The sequence below is a fragment of the Hypanus sabinus genome, unplaced genomic scaffold (assembly GCF_030144855.1).
Source record: "Hypanus sabinus isolate sHypSab1 unplaced genomic scaffold, sHypSab1.hap1 scaffold_192, whole genome shotgun sequence".
NCBI lineage: Eukaryota > Metazoa > Chordata > Chondrichthyes > Myliobatiformes > Dasyatidae > Hypanus > Hypanus sabinus.
Genome location: NW_026780014.1, coordinates 699,771 through 718,192, shown reverse-complemented (window position 1 = coordinate 718,192; position 18,422 = coordinate 699,771). Strand labels below are relative to the sequence as shown.

Here is an 18,422-nt window from a genome sequence, read left to right as displayed (position 1 = left end):
TCATGAACAGGAGCTCCCAAGTCCCTCTGCACAACAGTATGCTGCAATATTTCACCATTTAAATAATAATCTGCACTTCTGTTATTCCTTCTGAAGTGGATGATCTCGCAGTTATCAACATTGTATTCCATCTGCCGGACATTGATTCACTCATTTAACCTATCTTTTCCCTTTTCAGACTCTCCACGTCTTCTGTACAATTTGCTTTTCCACTCAGCTTAGTATCATCGGAAATTCTTGCTACGCTACACTCAGTATCCTCTTCCAAATCATCAATGTAAATGGTACGCAGGTGCGGACCTAGACCCGGCCCCTGCTGCACCCCACTCACCACAGAATGCCGACCGGCGTAACACCCATTTATACCAACTCTCTGCCACCTATCTGTTAACCAATCCACTACCCATGCCAATACACTTCCTCCGAGTCCATGCATCCGTATCTTATTCATAAGTTTCTTGTCTGGCACCTTATCGAACACCTTCTGGAAATCCAAGTATCCAGCTGTTCTCCTCAATCCACTGCACTCGTTATGTCCACAAACAACTCCAGTTAGATGGTCAAACAGGACTTGCCCTGTCTGAATCCATGCTGCTTCTGAATAATGGAACCATTCCTTTCCAAATGCCGCGCTATTTCTTCCTTAATGACGGCTTTAAGCATTCTCCTGACATCAAATGTTAAGCTGACGGGCCTATAGACAATAGCCAATAGACAATGGGTGCAGGAGTAGGCCATTCGGCCCTTAGAGCCAACATCGCCATTCAATGTGATCATGGCTGATCATCCACAATCAGTACCCTGTTCCTGCCTTCTCCCCCATATCCCTTGACTCCGCTATTTTAAAGAGCTCTATCTAACTCGTTCCTGAAAGCATCCAGAGAATTGGCCTCCACTGCCTTCTGAGCCAGAGCATTCCATAGATCCACAACTCTCTGGGTGAAAATGTTTTTCCTCAACTCTGTTCTAAATGGCCTACCCTTTATTCTTCCACTGTGGCCTCTGGTTCTGGACTCAACCAACATCGGGAACATGTTTCTTGCCTCTGGCATGTCCAATCCCTTAATAATCTTATATGCTTCAATCAGATCTCCTCTACTCCTTCTAAATTCCAGTGTATACAAGCCCAGTCGCTCCATCTTTCAACAGATGACAGTCCCGCCATCCCGGGAATCAACCTCGTGAACCTAAGCTGCACTCACTCAATAGCAAGAATGTCCTTCCTCAAATTTAGAGACAAAATCTAAACACAATATTCCAGGCGTGGTCTCACCAGGGCCCTGTACAACTGCAGAAGGACCTCTTTGCTCCTATACTCAACTCCCCTTGTTATGAAGGCCAACATGCCATTAGCTTTCCTCACTGCCTGCTGTACCTGCATGCTTACTTTCAGTGACTGATGAACAAGGACTCCTAGATATGGCTGTGCTTCCCCTTTTCCTAACTTGACACCATTCAGATAGTAATCTGCCTTCCTGTTCTTGCCACCAAAGTGGATAACCTCACATTTATCCACATTAAACTGCATCTGCCATGGATCTGCCCAGTCACCCAACCTGTCCAAGTCTCAAGTCCAATCAGCATTCTCCTAACATCTTCTTCATACTTCACACGGCCACCCAGCTTTGTGTCATCTGCAAATTTGCTAATGTTACTTTTAATCCCTTCATCTAAATCATTAATGTTTATTGTAAATAGCTGCGGTCCTAGCACCGAGCCTTGCGGTACCCCACTAGTCACCGCCTGCCATTCTGAAAAGGACCTGTTCATACCTATTCTTTCTTTTCTGTCTGCCAACGCGAATTTTCTATCCATGTCAGTCCCCTACCCCCAATACCATATGCTCTAATTTTGCCTATTAATCTCCTAGGCGGGACCTTATCAAAGGCTTTCAGAAATTCCAGGGACACTACATCCACTGGCTCTCCCTTGTCCATTTTCATTGTTACATCCTCAAAAGATCCAGAAGATTAGTCAAGCATGATTTCCCCTTCGTAAATCCATGCTGACTCGGACCGATCCTGTTACAGCCCGTCTTTTGCCTACATCCTTTCTTTAAAAATGGCGTGTGTTATGTACACCTAGGGTTCATACTTTCTGTAGATAATCGCTTTAAAATGTCGGGAGAATGAGACTGACTTCTGGACACTGTTTGAGCTGTTACAAAGAGAGAGAGGAGGTGTCCAATGCAGTGTGTGTGTGAGAGAGAGGGGGGGGGGAGGAGAGAGAAGAGAGAGAAGAGAGAACTGAAGAACGGTCGTACGTGTTAAGGTCACACTCGGTGACTTCAACAGGATTCCGGAGGACAACAGGGATTTCAGAAGACAATGGGAAGATCAACGGCATCAACTCTCCTCTCACCTCTCTCAATCTCCAACGTTACTCAACTAGCTACCTCAAACTGAACTGAATTCTTTTCATCATCGTAAGAGTGTATCCATTCACCCCTAGGTTTGAAAGAGCCTAGTTTTGTTCCTAATTCCACACTTATTTCCTCAGGACCCTGGTGCAACCACAAAACCTATATCACACACAACAGACAAACCAATATATTGTGCTCGAAACTGGTTAATTAAACACAAAACGCGTGTAGTAAAGCACAGCACTGGGAAACAGTAAACATTTAGTAAACAGCTCGCTGTCCAAGTGACGAGACCTCATTAATGGCGAGATATTCATTAGTCCCGCAACCCGAGGGAACAAGTTATTACCCGGGCATTCCTAGTGCTGATATGCATGCACCCTCATCCTGACCGCCGTGTGTCAAAGAGATCATGGGATGGGTGGTAGGGATTCTCAACAATGCTTTGGCCCCTTCGTCTGCAACGTTCCTGGAAAATGCCACAAACAGGGCCGAGTGAGACCCCGATCACCCTGTCGGCGGGTTTTACTCTCCCTTGTATTGTCTTGTGGTTCGATACCTTGCAGCTTCCGTACCATACAAAGATGGTGCCGGACATGACACTCCACATGGTGCTCCAGTAGACGCTGCTGTGGCTTCCTGACTAGTGTGGAGGTGTTGTGGGTCCAGGTTAGATCGTTTGTTATGTGCACACCGACGAACTTGGTCTTTATTGGTACCTACTTATAATATAGTAATTTAAGCAAGATGTGTGTAAATATAACTCCCAAACTATTGAGATCGGCGGGGGTGGGGTGGGGGGAGACAGAATCAAGGCTGAGTCCTGAGATGGTAAAGTATGAAAGTTTAGTTCATTCACGGAATAAGGGATGGGACAGAGATATTTTTAATGCAGAGTAAATGTAGAGAGAAGGCAATTACGCCGAACTCCACAGTTTCCACGAGGTAAAACGAGATAACAAGATAACAGTCGCCGTAGATTTTATCGTCATCGTTCCAAATCCATAGGAATGATCACCGAAAGTGACTTGTCACAGGGATATCATCTTCAAGTGAGACACCACACCACATACCCAGGCAAGGGTTAACACATAAGTAGTCTCCACAGGATTCCCCAAACAAAATCCACTCCTGTGGATTATTCGAGGTGACAGGCACATATTTGCTGTGTACTGGATCGATAAGACACCCACCCTTGTGGGCACTGGAGAGTTCCAAACAGTGACCCTTGGCCATTGGCATCCTTGCCTCAGTCCTTTCGTTCACTTTCTTTGACTCCTTCTGACTGTGAGTGTCTGGCTCCTCGCTTAAAACCAAACAAACTGGGAGTAATGTAAACAAGCTGCAAGTCAGACAGTCCCAGCTCCTTGAGCTCTCTCTCTCTGTAAAAATCAAAAATGAGCTGAGAAAGTCAGCGGCTGACGTCATTAGACAATAGACAATAGACAATAGGTGCAGACGTAGACCATTCGGCCCCTCGAGTCGGCACCACCATTCTGAGATCATGGCTGATCATTCACTATCAATACAGTCATTGTTAGTCCCCACCTCACTCAGGCTCTCTCTTAAAGTGACAGTTCACAGCAAACAAAACCTAGGGATTCATAACACTTTCCCAAAAAAAAAACTCTGATCTAAAAGTGCAAAATTTTAACTGCGAACTACAGTATGTAAAACAATGCATGTATGGTTATCTTGTAACACATTGCAGAAGCGTATACAAATATCAGATTCTGCTTCACTATTAAAACTGTAAGGTTAGCATCTGGAAAAACAATCAGCAATTATATTGTTCGTACATTTTATATGCGTTATCACAATATCATATTCTTGCAAAATCAGACTGCAGTTTAACAATCTTCTGGTTTTGTCATTTACCTTACTCAGAAACACTAACAGATTATGATCAGTATAAACTACAAGTGTTATCTGTGCAGGGCAAACACAGACATCGAAATGCTGCAAAGCCAAGATGAGTGACAACAACTCTTTCTCTAAGGTGGAATAATTTCCTTGATGCTCATTGAATTTTCTCGAAAAGTAAGCTACAGGATGTTCAACATCATCATCATCTTTCTGTAATAACACTGTCCCGGCAGCTTCCTCACTGGCATCCACAGCTATAGAAAATGGCTTTGTAAAGTCAGATGCCCTGAGCACAGATTGATGACATAAAAATTGCTTTCAATCGATCAAATGCCTACTGACAAGGCTCGGTCCGAACAAACTTTTCACCCCTCTTCAGGAGATTAGTCAGAGGAAGGGGGATATCAGCAAAGTTCTTGCAGAACGTATTCCCAGAAACCTTCGAAGAGCCTTCTTACCAGTCGGAATAGGAACTTGAGAAATTGTCTGGACTTTTACCCGAACAGGAGCCCACTTGCCTTGATCTACAACAACACCAAGATAGGTCACAGTGGCATGGCCAAATTCACTCTTTGCCAAGTTAACTGCAAAGCTGGCCTGGGAAAGCCTGTCAAACAGTTTCTCTACTGCAGAGATATGCTCTTCCCAAGTGTCACTCCCTGTGACTAAGCCAACAATATAGGCATCTGTGTGTTCTAACCCTCGAATTACAGAATCAAACATTCCCTGGAATGTTCCTGGAGCACTTTTACATTCCAAACGGCAAAACATTGTATTAATCCAACCCAGAAGGTGTCACAAACGCAGAAATTTCTCTCCCACTGTCCATCAATGGAACACACCAATAACCGGTCAACAGATCAATCTTCGTAAGAAATTCAGCTTTTCCAACCTTATCAATGTAATCATCCACCATAGGGATAGGATAGGCATCTGTTTTTGTTACTGCATTTACCTTCCTATAATCAGTGCAAAATCTAACACTACATCAGGTTTGGGCACAATAACACAAGGTGAGCTCCAATCTGACGCTGAAGGATTAATAATACCATTTTCCAGCATATAGTCAATTCCTTGCTCCGGCAATTTACACTTTTCTATGTTTATGCGATATGGGTGTTGTTTAATCGGTTTGGCTTGACCAATATCTACATCATGTACTGCAAAGGTGGTTTGCTTGGGAACATCGGGAAATAAATCTTTAAACTTCAGAATTAATTTCTTCAGCTGTTGTTGCTTTGGCTGCAGATGAGCCAACTTGTTATCAATGTTTTCTGGAACAACCAAGTTCATTAGCCTAACTGGGACCACGTTTGGCTTGTGAAAAGTCTCAGACGAGTCAATTGTTTCACTCTCAGGGTTGCCAGATTCATATATTTTGACAACAACACACACAGATGGTGCCTGATTGTCAAAATAAGGCTTTATCATATTTACGTGTACCAGCTGTGTTAGCTTACGTCGGTCGTGTGTTGTAATAACATAATTCACATAATTAAATTGAGAGACTATTTCATACGGTCTATTGAATTTCACCTGAAGCGGAATCGTCAACATAAGGCAAGCACCTTATCCCCCACCCGGTATTTTCTTTTGCAACCCTGCTTATCAAACCAACACTTCATTTAGTTTTGAGAAACCTTTAAGTTTTGTCTCGCTAGACTACAGGATTGTTGTAGTTTATTTTTGAACTTCAAAACACAGTCACAAGTTAACATGTACATCCCCAGCAATCCACCGCTCCTTTAACAAGGTCAAAGGTCACCTCACTCTGCGACCAAATACGAGTTCAAATGAAGTGAAGCCCATGATTCCCGAACCGACTCTCTTACTGCGAACAAACACAAATGTATTCCTTCATCCTAGTCGTTTCCATTTTCAACACAGTATGTCTTAATCATTGTTTTGTGGGTAGAGTGAAATCTTTCTAAAGCCTCTTGTGATTCTGGATGGTATGTAGATGATGTGATTTGTTTTGCTCCCAGTTCATAAACTACCTGCTGGAATAATCCAGATGTAAAATTACTTCCTTGATCAGACTTGATTTCTTGAGGCAAATCGAATAAAGTAAAAAAAAAACTCGGTAAGAGCCTTCGCCACAGTTTTAGCTTTAATATTTCTAAGGGGTATTGCCTCTGGGAATCTGCATGTAGTACACATAATAGTTAGCAGATACTGATGGCCAGCTTTAGTCTTTGGCAATGGGCCAACACAATCCACTATAACATTGGAAAAGGGTTCACCGAATGCAGGTATAGGCCGCAGTGGGGCCACTGGGATGACCTGATTAGGTTTTGTCACAACTTGACAAGTGTGACAAATCCCAGCATTAATATCTGGTTTACCCTGGTTATCCCTGCTACTCTTTTGGAAACTCTTATTCAGGGTAAACTTAACCTTATGAGTTAAAGCAAACTGATCTGCTAATCTACCAGACTACTGCATAGTGGCAGCATCATTTCCATCTAAATACGTCTTTCTGTCATCAGGGACGCATTTTTTGAATTCTTCAATTAAAACCAACTCTTTCAAGCTGTTGAAATCATCATTTACATTTTTATATGTGCAACAGTTTGCAATACACACAAATTTCTCATAAGCAAATTCCATATAAGTCTGGTTCACAGATTTCCTCAAATTTCTAAACTTTTGCCTGTCTGCTTCTGCGACCACCTCGTAAGCTTTGAGCACAGCCTGCTCCACGAGGTCATAATGTGTGGTGTGTGGCCATGTGGCTAAGGTGTTGAACTAGTGATCTGACGGTCATGAGTTCGAGCCTCAGCCGAGGCAGCGTGTGTGTCCTTGAACAAAGCACTGAACCACACACTGCTCCGGCACGTTTATAGCCCAGTGGCGATGATTGGGGGGTGGGGGGGGGCGGCGCATAAATAAATAAATAATCAGCTGCTGCAGCAACTGTCAAAGCTGTATAGACTTGTTAACCCTTCCCCTTAATTACACTTTGTAAGATAATTTTCTCTCTGCTTTTCTGCCTCTCTAGCCTGAATCTGCCTCTGCCTTTCCGCAGACTCCATCTTGAATTTTTCTAACTTCTACTGGAGCTCAAGCTCACGAGGTTTACTTTCAGGAAACACCTCCAACTCCTCCACTTTAAACACACCCTCAGATACATAATGTTCAGCTATTATCCTCTGCATCAGTGCCCCCCTCATTGTCAATTTCACCTTTGCAAGTTTTAACGTTTTAGCAATACTCAACAACTCAATCCTTCTAGTGTCTTCTAATGCCTGAGAGGTTGACCCTTCCAGATATCTATGAAAATCCATTGCTGCTGATTTTCCAGACACAAATAAATCAAAAGGGATTTCCAAATGATATCAATAATAAATCAATCCTTAAATTTGTTCATATCCCAGACGCAGCCCCATTTTGTTACAAACCGTAACACTTATAAATGAACCAGCAGCAACAGATTACTCCCAGTGGCCACATATTTTAATTCCACATCCCATTCCCATTCTGATACGTCAATCCATGGCGTCCTCTGTCAAAACGAATCCATACTCAGGTTGGACGAACAGCTAGGTAGCCTCCAACCTGATGGCATGAACATTGACTTCTCTAACTTCTGTTATTTCCCCTCCTCCCCTTCTTACCCCTTACCTGACATATTTAGTTGTCTGCCTGTTCTCCATCTCCCTCTGGTGCTTCCTCCCCCAACACTTTTCTTTCTCCCGAGGCTTCCCGGCCCATGATCCTTCCCCTTCTCCAGCTCTGTATCACATTCGCCAATCACCTTTCCAGCTCTTAGCTTCATCCCACTCTCTCAGGTCTTCTCTTATCATTTTGCATTTCACCCTCCCCCAACTACTTTCAAATCTCTTACTATCTTTCCTTTCAGTTAGTCCTAACAAAGGGTCTTGGCCCGAAACGTCAACAGTGCTTCTCCTTATAGATGCTGTCTGGTCTGCAGTTTTCCATCAGCATTTTGTGTGTGTTGTTTGAATTTCCAGCATCTGCATATTTCCTCGTGAGTGTTATGTGTATATATGTGTGTAAATATAACTCCCAAACTATTGAGCTCAGGGCTTGGGTTCTTGAGATGGTAAAGTATTTAAGTTCAGTTCAACCATAGAATACGTGTTGAGAGAGAGATATTTGTATTTCCAGGGTAAATGTTAAGAGAAGGCAATTCTTTCGGATTCCACAGGTTTCATGGTGGGAAAATGAGAGAACAGTTGCTGTAGATTTTATCCATCATCTTTACAAATGTACATACGAATTATCACCTAAAGTGACCTGTCATAAGGGGTATCATCTTCAAATGAATGACCACACCACAGCCAGGCAAGGGTTAACACATAAGTGGTCTCCACAGGATATCCCAAATCAGATCCACTCCTATACATCAAATGAGGGGACAACGACACATTCGATGTATGGTGAATTGATAATTAACCCACCCTTATGAGCATAGGAAACTTACAAACAGTGACACTTGGCCATTGGTTTACTGGTTTTGAACCTTCCATTTTTCCTCCTTCATCTCCTTCTGACTCTGAGTGTCTTTGTCCTCGGTTAAAACTAAACAAGCTGCGAGCGATGTAAACAAGCTGCAAGTCAGACTGATTCACCTTCTTAATCTCTCTCTCCCTCTTAAAATAACAGTCCACAGCAAACAAAACCCAGGGATTCATTACAATGGCCACTCCCCATTGTCAACTGACAGGTGTGCCAGTAGGTGAGATGACTGAGTGAATCCCTTCCCACATTCTCAGCAGGTGAATGGCCTCTCTCTAGTGTGAACTCGCTGATGTCTCTGTAGGGTGAATGACTGAGTGAATCCCTTCCCACAGACTGAGCAGGTGAACGGCTTCTCCCCAGTGTGAACTCGCTGATGACTCTGTAGGTTGTAAGAGTGAGTGAATCTCTTCCCACATTCTGAGCAGGTGAACGGCTTCTCCCCAGTGTGAACTCGCTGGTGACTCTGTAGGGTGTATGACTGAGTGAATCCCCTCCGACAGACTGAGCAGGTGAACGGCTTCTCCCCAGTGTGAACTCATTGGTGACTCTGTAGGGTGGATGACTGAGTGAATCTCTTCCGACAGACTGAGCAGGTGAACGGCTTCTCCCCAGTGTGTACTGGATGGTGTTTCTGCAGGTCAGATGACTGAGTGAATCCTCTCCCACATTCTGAGCAGGTGAATGGCTTCTCCCCAGTGTGAACTCGCTGATGTCTCTGTAGTGTGGAAGAGTCAGTGAATCTCTTCCCACATTCTGAACAGGTGAACGGCTTCTCCCCAGTGTGAATTCGCTGGTGTCTCTGTAGGGTGGAAGAGTCAGTGAATCTCTTCCCACATTCTGAACAGGTGAATGGCTTCTCCCCAGTGTGAATTCGCTGGTGTCTCTGTAGGTGGGATAACAGAGTGAATCTCTTCCCACATTCTGAACAGGTGAACGGCTTCTCCCCAGTGTGAACTCGCTGGTGACTCTGTAGGTTTGATAACTGAGTGAATCTCTTCCCACATTCTGAACAGGTGAACGGCTTCACCCCAGTGTGAACTCGGTGATGACTCCGTAAGTCGGATGACCAAGTGAATCCTTTCCCACACACTGAGCAGGTGAACGGCCTCTCCCCAATGTGAACTCGCTGATGACTCTGTAGGGTGGAAGAGTCAGTGTATCTCTTCCCACATTCTGAGCAGGTGAATGGCTTCTCCCCAGTGTGAACTCGCTGATGTCTCTGTAGGCTGGATAAATGAGTGAATCTCTTCCCACAGACTGAGCATGTGAATGGCTTCTCCCCAGTGTGAACTCGCTGGTGTCTCTGAAGGGTGGAAGAGTCAGTGAATCTCTTCCCACAGACTGAGCATGTGAACGGCTTCTCCCCAGTGTGAACTCGCTGGTGTCTCTGTAGGAGGGAAAACTGAGTGAATCTCTTCCCACAGACTGAGCAGATGAACGGTTTCTCCCCAGTGTGAACTCGCTGGTGAATATGTAGGTGGGATAACTGAGTGAATGTCTTCCCACAGACTGAGCAGGTCAATGGCTTCTCCTCAGTGTGAACTCGCTGGTGTCTCTGTAGGGTGGATGACTGAGTGAAACTCTTCCCACAGTCTGAGCAGTTGAACGGCTTCTCCCCAGTGTGTACTGGATGGTGTTTCTGCAGTTCGGATGACTGAGTGAATCCTTTCCCACATTCTGAGCAGGTGAATGGCTTCTCCCCAGTGTGAACTCGCTGATGTCTCTGTAGGGTGGAAGAGTCAGTGAATCTCTTCCCACATTCTGAGCAGGTGAACGGCTTCTCCCCAGTGTGAACTCGCTGGTGACTTTGTAGTTGGGATAAATGTGTGAATCTCTTTCCACAGACTGAGCAGGTGAACGGCTTCTCCCCAGTGTGAATTTGCTGATGTACCAGTAGGCGGGATGACAGTGTGAATCCCTTTCCACAGTCTGAGCAAGTGAACAGCTTCTCCCCAGTGTGAACTCGCTGATGTACCAGCAGGGTGGATGACAGAGTGAATCCTTTCCCACAGACTGAGCAGGTGAATGGCTTCTCCCCAGTGTGAACTCGCTGGTGACTCTGTAGATTGGATAACTGAGTAAATCTCTTCTCACAGACTGAGCAGGTGAACGGCCGCTCACTGGTGTGAACTTGCTGGTGAGCCATTAAGACAGATGACTGAGTGAATCCTTTCCCAGAAATTCAGCAGATGACCAGCCTCTGCCCGGTGTGCTGTGAACTGACTGGTGTGTCCACAGGTGTGATGTCCGACAGAATCCCTTCTGACACACAGAATGTGAATGGCCTTGCCCAGTGTGAACTTCCTCATGAACCTTCAATTGTGATAACCGAATGAATCCATTCCCACTGAGTAGGTGAACGGCCTTTCTCCTGTGCAAAATGATGTTCTTGCTAGTTGGTCAAATGATCAAGTGAATCCTTCCCCACAGTTTGAGCAGGAAGGATGGTCAATTGAATCCCTTGCTCATAAATATCTAGACAGAGACAACCAAACTGGTGTGCTGTGTTTGAGCTTCCTGGAAACGAATTTCTTCTCGTTTTTAACCTGTAAAAAGATTTACAAAATCCATCAATGGGTTTAGGACAACATTACAGGTGAGATAACTTGAGTTGCCAAGCTTTGATCCGGTACCACACTGTTACAATGAGGTTCAACCCAAGTTGGACAGAGAAATCATCTTCTGACTGGGCAGAGTGCTGGTATCTGGAATGACCATCAAACTCTCTGATGCTCTTCCTGGCTGTATAAGAAGGGGGCATTTCTGCCATCTCCAATTTGTTACCGGCTCAGTTTGACTCTCTCCATTGGTATTATTCCCTGTTCCTGGTGAGCAGCATGGGTGCCTGGCCCCACAGTAACTGAAACACTCTTACACAAATAGGTTTTCTTGACGTGCAACTGGGATCTTCTTTTATGTATTATTAACTTAAAGTGCCACAGTTTTAATGCCACATAAAAAATTCCTGCTGAAGTGACTGGTTAGTCCACACAGCTGTTAAAAGTACTTAAGAGTGAATTTTTGTATTATTTCAGGTTGTTGTCACAATCATAGAAAATTTCAACACAGAAACAGGCCCTTTGGGCCATCTAGTTAGTGCTGAACTATTTAAACAGCCCACTCTCACACTTCTGCCATCCAGGTACCAAACAAACCTCTTAAATGTTGAAATTGAGCTCGCATGCACCACTTGTGCTGGCTGCTCATTCCACAGCCGGATGACCATCTGTCTGAAGAAGTTTCCCCTAATGTTCCCCTTAACATTTCACCTTTCACCCTTAACCCATGGCCTCTGGTTGTCGTCCCACCCAATCTTCGTGGAAAAAGCCAGCTTGCATTAACAGTATCTGTGCCTCTCTATCACAATCAAATCTCCCCTCAATCTTCTGCATTCCAAGGAATAAAGTCCTGATTTGTTCAATCTTTCCTCATAACCCAAATCCTCCAGACATGGCAACATCCTTCTTGAACTGAACCTTCTTGACCAACCTCCCATATGAGACTTTGTCAAGTGCCTTGCTAACGTCCATGTGGACAACATGCCTTGCCTTCATCCACTTCCCTGATAACTTCCTCGAGAGACTCTATAAGATTGGCTAGAGCCATGCTGTCTATCCTTTATCAGTCCACACCTATCCAAATACTTACAGTATATACTTGGTTCCTGCACACACATTGCAATAACTTTCCCAGTTCTGATGTCAAGCCCACCAATGTATAATTTCCTAGTTCATTTTTACAGCCTTTCTTGAACAACAGAAAAACATTGTCTGTCCTCCAATCCTCCAGTACCTCACCTGTCACTAAGAATGATTTAAATATCTGTGCTAAGGCCCCAATAATTTCTGCACTTGTCTTCCGCAGGGTCCTAGTGAACAACTTGTCAGGCCCTGGGGATTGATCCACACTAATTTGCCTCAAACCCCTCCACCTCTGTAATCTGTACAGGGTCCATGAAGTTGATGCGGCTTTGCCTCACTTCTATAGACTCTGTGTTCATCTCTTGAGTAAATACGGATACAAAAAAAATCTCCCCAAGTCTATGCTATCCTTTCACATGGATTACCATTCTGATTTTCCAGAGAATTATTTTTTTTCCCTTGCAATCTTTTTGCTCTTAACATATCTGCAGAATCCCTGAGGATTCTCCTTCACCTTGTCTGCTGGGGCAACCTCATGTCTTCTTTTATTTCTTTCATGAGTGTTCACTTGAATTTCCTGTATTTCATAACTACCCCATTTGTTCCTATCTGCCTGTACCTGGTATGCACCTCCTTTTTATTGATCTGGGAGAGGAAAGCCAAAGGGGTGATAGATCTGCATGGTGGGAGGTGGGGGTAAGGAGGGTTAAACTAAAGTTGCAGGTGAAATGGGAGGCTGAATAACAGAACAGATTGTGGAGAGGTTGTGGAGACAGATGTTGTTCAGGCCTCAGACAAATTGCAGGAATGAAAAAGTTGAGCATGGTGCAGTGAATATGCTGAGCCCTGTATATTTCAATACAGGGAGCAGTGCAGGAAAGGTGGATGAGTTCAGTGCATGGATCAACACCTAGAATCAACACTAGGACCTGGCAACTGTGGATTGGGACAGGCTGCTTTATGGCAAAGGTGTGCTTGGTAAATGGGAGGCTTCAAAGCAAAATTTTGAAAGTAGTAAGCGGGTATGTCAGAATAAAAGGTAAAGATAGAAACTGTAGGGAAACTTGGATTGCACGAGATATTGAGACCCTGGTAAAGCACAAAATGGAATTGCATAACAGGGATAGGCAGTCAGTTTCTTATGGAGTATAAGAAATGCAAGAGAACACATAAGAAATCAATCAGGATGGCTAAAAGATGGCATGAGGTTGCTGACACAGAAAAGGTGAAGGATAATCCTCAGGGATTCTAGTGATAGATTAAGAGCAAAAGGATTGCAAGGCACAAAGTTGGTCCTCTGGAAGACCAGAATGGCAATCCACGTGTGGAACCAAAGCAGATGGGGGAGATCTTAAATATTTTTCCATCTCTCTTAACTCAGGAGATGGACAAAGGGTCTTTGGGTGTGTGGAAACTCGGCATTAACCATTTCAACCCTGGGGGAAAAAACACTCCTCTGGCCACTCACACGCTCAATACCCCTCATCATTTTATACACCAAAAAATGTCTCTAAATATAAACAAGGAAATTATACATTGCACAATCTACTTTCCACGATTCAGTACATTTACACAGACAGGTGTGTAAAAAGGGCCCAACGAATATCAGCGACAAAAAGGCCCAATTCACCAGAACCACAAACTGTTCCTGCTGCTACCATCCAGGAAATGGTACCACAGCAAAAGGGCCAACAGGCTTCGGGACATCATCTTCCACCAGGCCATCAGACTGATTAATTCATGCTGATACAATTGCATTTCGATGTTATATTGACTGTCCTATGTGCAAACTATCTATTATAAATTACTATAAATTACACATTGCCCATTTAGATGATGTAAGGTAAATATTTCTACTACTCATGTTTATGAAATATGTATCTAATAAAGTCAATTCAATTCACCCTCTCCACTATCTGTTCTGTCATTCTGGCTCCCATTCCCCCTACAACTTATTTTAACCACATCACCCCCTCCCCTGATCACTACCACTAGCAAGTCTTACCACTAGGATATTCGTCCCCTCTTGTTCTGTTCCTCTAACTAACGAATCCCCTATCAGTCTTTTGACTTTCCTCTGCCAGGTAATTCCCCCCACAGCTTCTGAAGTGGTCCACCTGTTGTTGTGTGAAATGGCCACAAGAGTACTCTGCGATGCCTATTTAACCTCATTCCCCTTCCTGATTCTCACCCAGTTTCCTGTGTCCTGCACCTTAGGTGTAACTCACCTCTCTTCATGTCATATCTATCACCCCCCTCCAACTGCTGGATGATATGGAATTCACCCATTTCAAGCAGCTCATTGAAGTGCAGGGTTACAAGTTGCAGCTGGATGCACATCTTGTAGGGGAGGGCATCAGGGACACTGCAGGTCTCCCCACCTTCCCTCCAATACCCCTCTAATTTGTAATAACCAGTGTGCAGATAAATCTTGTACTGTGTATTTTTTACCCAGTGACAAGATGTGCACAGTGAATTTTATATAGAGAGGTATTCATTTTCACAGCTAGCAAATCACTGTCAATAGGAACTTTGATCTCCTCTGGGTTTGATCGAGTTCATCTGCATTCTCACACAACCTATGTAGCAGGCCTGTAACAGGAAATGCAGGAGTTTCTCACCAAAGCTTTTACACATTGTCCATATGTGGTTTGCTTGCTAAATTACACTTTAAGAAGTCAGATTTCCAAATATCACTCCACTTCTTCCCACTTGCAAATTCTCCAGCAACTTTTGCAACACCAAAATGCAAACAGGCATCACTAGTTTCTGTGTTCTACATAAATATTCCCCCTGAACCCGTCCCCAATGACTGACGGTGGTGAACTCAGTGAATGAAATCCCAATGAATATGAAGGGATGGGCAGCAGTCTGTCTCACTGGAGTCTGGCACATTTGTGAAGTGAAAGCTACTTGTTGCCCAGGGCAAAGGTGTTTGATATCATAATGTACCCAGAGAGAATGGGACAAAACATGTTCTCACCGGTAGAAAAGTCCAGAGCAAGAGGAGGTAGAGGAAGCAACACACACAAAATACTGGAGGAGCTCAGCAGGCCAGGCAGCATCTACGGAAAAGAGTACTAATGCTGAGTTCCACCGGCATTTTGTGTGTGTTGCTTGGAATTCCAGCATCTGCAGATTTTCTCTTGTTAGTGATTGGAGGTAGAAAAAAGGTGATTTTCTCAACTGCTGATGTAAAAGATTTTGTTCCCTTTCTCCGAGTTCCTAATCCTTGCATTTAGATAGCTGGAGCTCAGCTCTGACTGAGAGATCCATCGGTTCCCATTCCCTCATCAGCCAGAAGCTCCCCGGGGCCCGTGTACGGATCGTGGGGCTGAGAGAGAGGGCAGAGGACAGGACTGTCCCGGGATTGCTGCCCACGGTGTCCGAAATTCAGAGGAATTATCCTGAAGTCGGTATTTAAGATAAAAACACGGTTAATCGCTCTTACCTGCAACCGACATTTTCAAATCCTTCTGTGCACTGCGCGCCTGCGTGAAACTCAGGGACGGCCTCAGCCTGACGCCTGCGCATTTCATCGGCGCTTCAGCGCCGGCGAAATTCTGAACGAATTGCCCTATGGGTAATCACGGTGCCATTAAACAGTTCTGCAAGCACCAGTTCAATGTCCATACCTCATTTTTTTTTTATCTTGGGTATAGAAAAAATCTGCAGCTGTTTTAACGCAGAAAGCGGCTCCCATAAGCAATATACTCAATATCAACGTGTATCTAATGCCAAAGTAAAATGCAGATATAAAACATAGGAGATTCTGCAGTTGCTGGAAATACTGAGAAAACATTTTCTATGTATTCCTCTCCAAAATTTCTGCCTTATCTGTTGATTTCCACCTGTGTTTTGCAGAAATTAACCACCTTTTTTTTCAATCAACCAGTTTCCAAATGCTTCTAATCTTTCACTTTTAACCACATCGTTCTGGTCTTATTCGTCCTCCTCCTTTGGACACCATCTCTCTCTGGAGCCCCTGACTCAGGCTGGCAAATCTTCGGTTTCTGACTCTGCACCATCGAAGATTCACTCAGACTTTAGAGGTGAACTGTGTTACGAGACCGCAGGTTCGTTTACTGTGAGTGTCGCTTTAAGTGCCAGAGTGAGGCGGGGCTGTGACGTCAGACACAAGCTGCGGCAGCCTGAGGGAGCGGGAGCGGGAGAGGGAGACAAGCTGTTGGAACTTCAGCGTGTGCCTGCTATAGGCTACAACTCTTCCATGCCCAAAAGGTTGGGTTAATCTCATCATCGGCACGCAGAGCACAACGGATGTGTGACTGTCAGTTCGTATCATCCATCTGTGTGGATTTGCTGGAGTATCCTGTGGTGTCACTTTTGTTGGCCCTTACCTGGAATCGGGGTGTTCTGCAGTAACCACTTGAAGACGATATTCCTGTGACTGTCACCTGGTGATATTTCTAAGTGGATTTCGGAGCTAATCGACGGATAAGATCTTTGGCGACTGTTATTTCGTTTACCCAGCGTGGAATGTGTCTGGAATTCTTCGTAATTGCCTTCTCTCTACATTCCCTTTATTAGTAACCACGCTATACAGCAATATAAATGCAGATATATCAAACAGGTTAGCAATGATTGTCTGTGTGTGTGTGTGTGTGTGTGTGTGTGTGTGTGTGTGTGTGTGTGTGTGTGTGTGGGGGGAAATAGGAAAGCCAAGCTTCTTCACGCCTCGGGGTGAATGGATACCGTCTTCCGGTGATGAGTGAAGTTCGGTTCAGTTCGTGGGATTGAGTCGAGTAGTGATGGAGAGAGAGAGAAGGAGAGGTTTGTGTCTTCAGGTGAGCTGACGCCGTCGATAGTCCGTCCTCCGAAATGCTTTGGAAGTCACCGACTGTGACACTACAAACGGGACCGTTCTTCAGTGGTGGAGTTATTAACCCAGGCGAGGGATGGACACACGAATAACTCCCCACCGGTCACAGCCTTTTCACACTGCTGGAGCTACTGATCGATGCTCCGGATCGATCTTCCAAAACCCACCTTTTTCTGTGGACACAACAAAGCTCATTCAGTGTCCAAAACCATGTGTCTGGAGGTCTATCAGCGGACCTCCTACTTATCTCACCGTGCTGAGCCCCAGCTGTCCATCAAACAGTTCCTCCCTTCTCTCTCTGTAAGAACACAGAAGCTGACAGTGTCCTTGTAAAAGTGTAAACAAGCTTGCAGAGAAACCATAACACCGTCTCCGAGCAGTCTTTCCTCTCTCTCTCGCTCTCGCTCTCTCTCTCTCGCTCTCTCTCTCTCTCTCTCGGTCTCTCTCTCTCTCGCTCTCTCTCTCTCTCTCTCTCGTGTTGAACATCTCCATCTCTCTTTTCAAAAACACAGTTCATATGGGTAATTCAGGACCCCGTCACTATACTAATAAAGATAACTGTTTTAACATCGAAACCAGACTCCGTTAGGAAAATAGATGGCTATGTGGTAGGGTAATTCTAACCAATTTCATGAGCAAGTTAAATGGTCGGTACAACATTGTGGGCCAAAGCATCGGTAAAATGTTGTAGATTTCTGTGATTCAATGAAATTCAAGGGAAATCTCCTATCCCACTGAGTGGTGACTAATTGCAACCTGTCATCTCAGGGAGGGTGAGAGAACAGCAGGGGTAGATTTTTCACATACTGATTGGAACAGAAACATAGGTAGGGACCAGCTGGGCCGAGTGGCCTCTCAAGCGAGACACGGGATTTGATACAAACTGATTTATCATTCACAGATCCACAATATTAAACACCAGTCTAGTTTAAGGCTAACATCAGCAGAACAGACTCTTCCAATGCTCAGTGACCAGGGTTCAGTCCTGGGTGCGATGAGCAGCCGCAAGAACTGCAGAATCTGACAGTAACAGTCCCTCATGAACCTGCAGCTGCCTTCAGTCACCGTGATGGTTAAACATTTAACACGGAGCTGATTTGAACTTCCTCCCTGATGTGAAGTTGCTGCTATTGCAGCATCTGGGATGATTGAGTAAAACTCTTTGCTCACTCCGGACAGAAATGTGGCCTCTATTTATTGTGAACTCACCGGAGCATCATAAGGTGGG

The 18,422-nt window shown here is 44.6% G+C and overlaps 1 pseudogene; it reads right to left on the bottom strand.

The window, feature by feature from the left end:
* Positions 1–8,933: 8,933 nt before the first annotated feature.
* LOC132387499 (gastrula zinc finger protein XlCGF26.1-like) lies at positions 8,934–15,888 on the bottom strand (annotated as a pseudogene).
* Between the last annotated feature and the right edge of the window lie 2,534 nt (positions 15,889–18,422).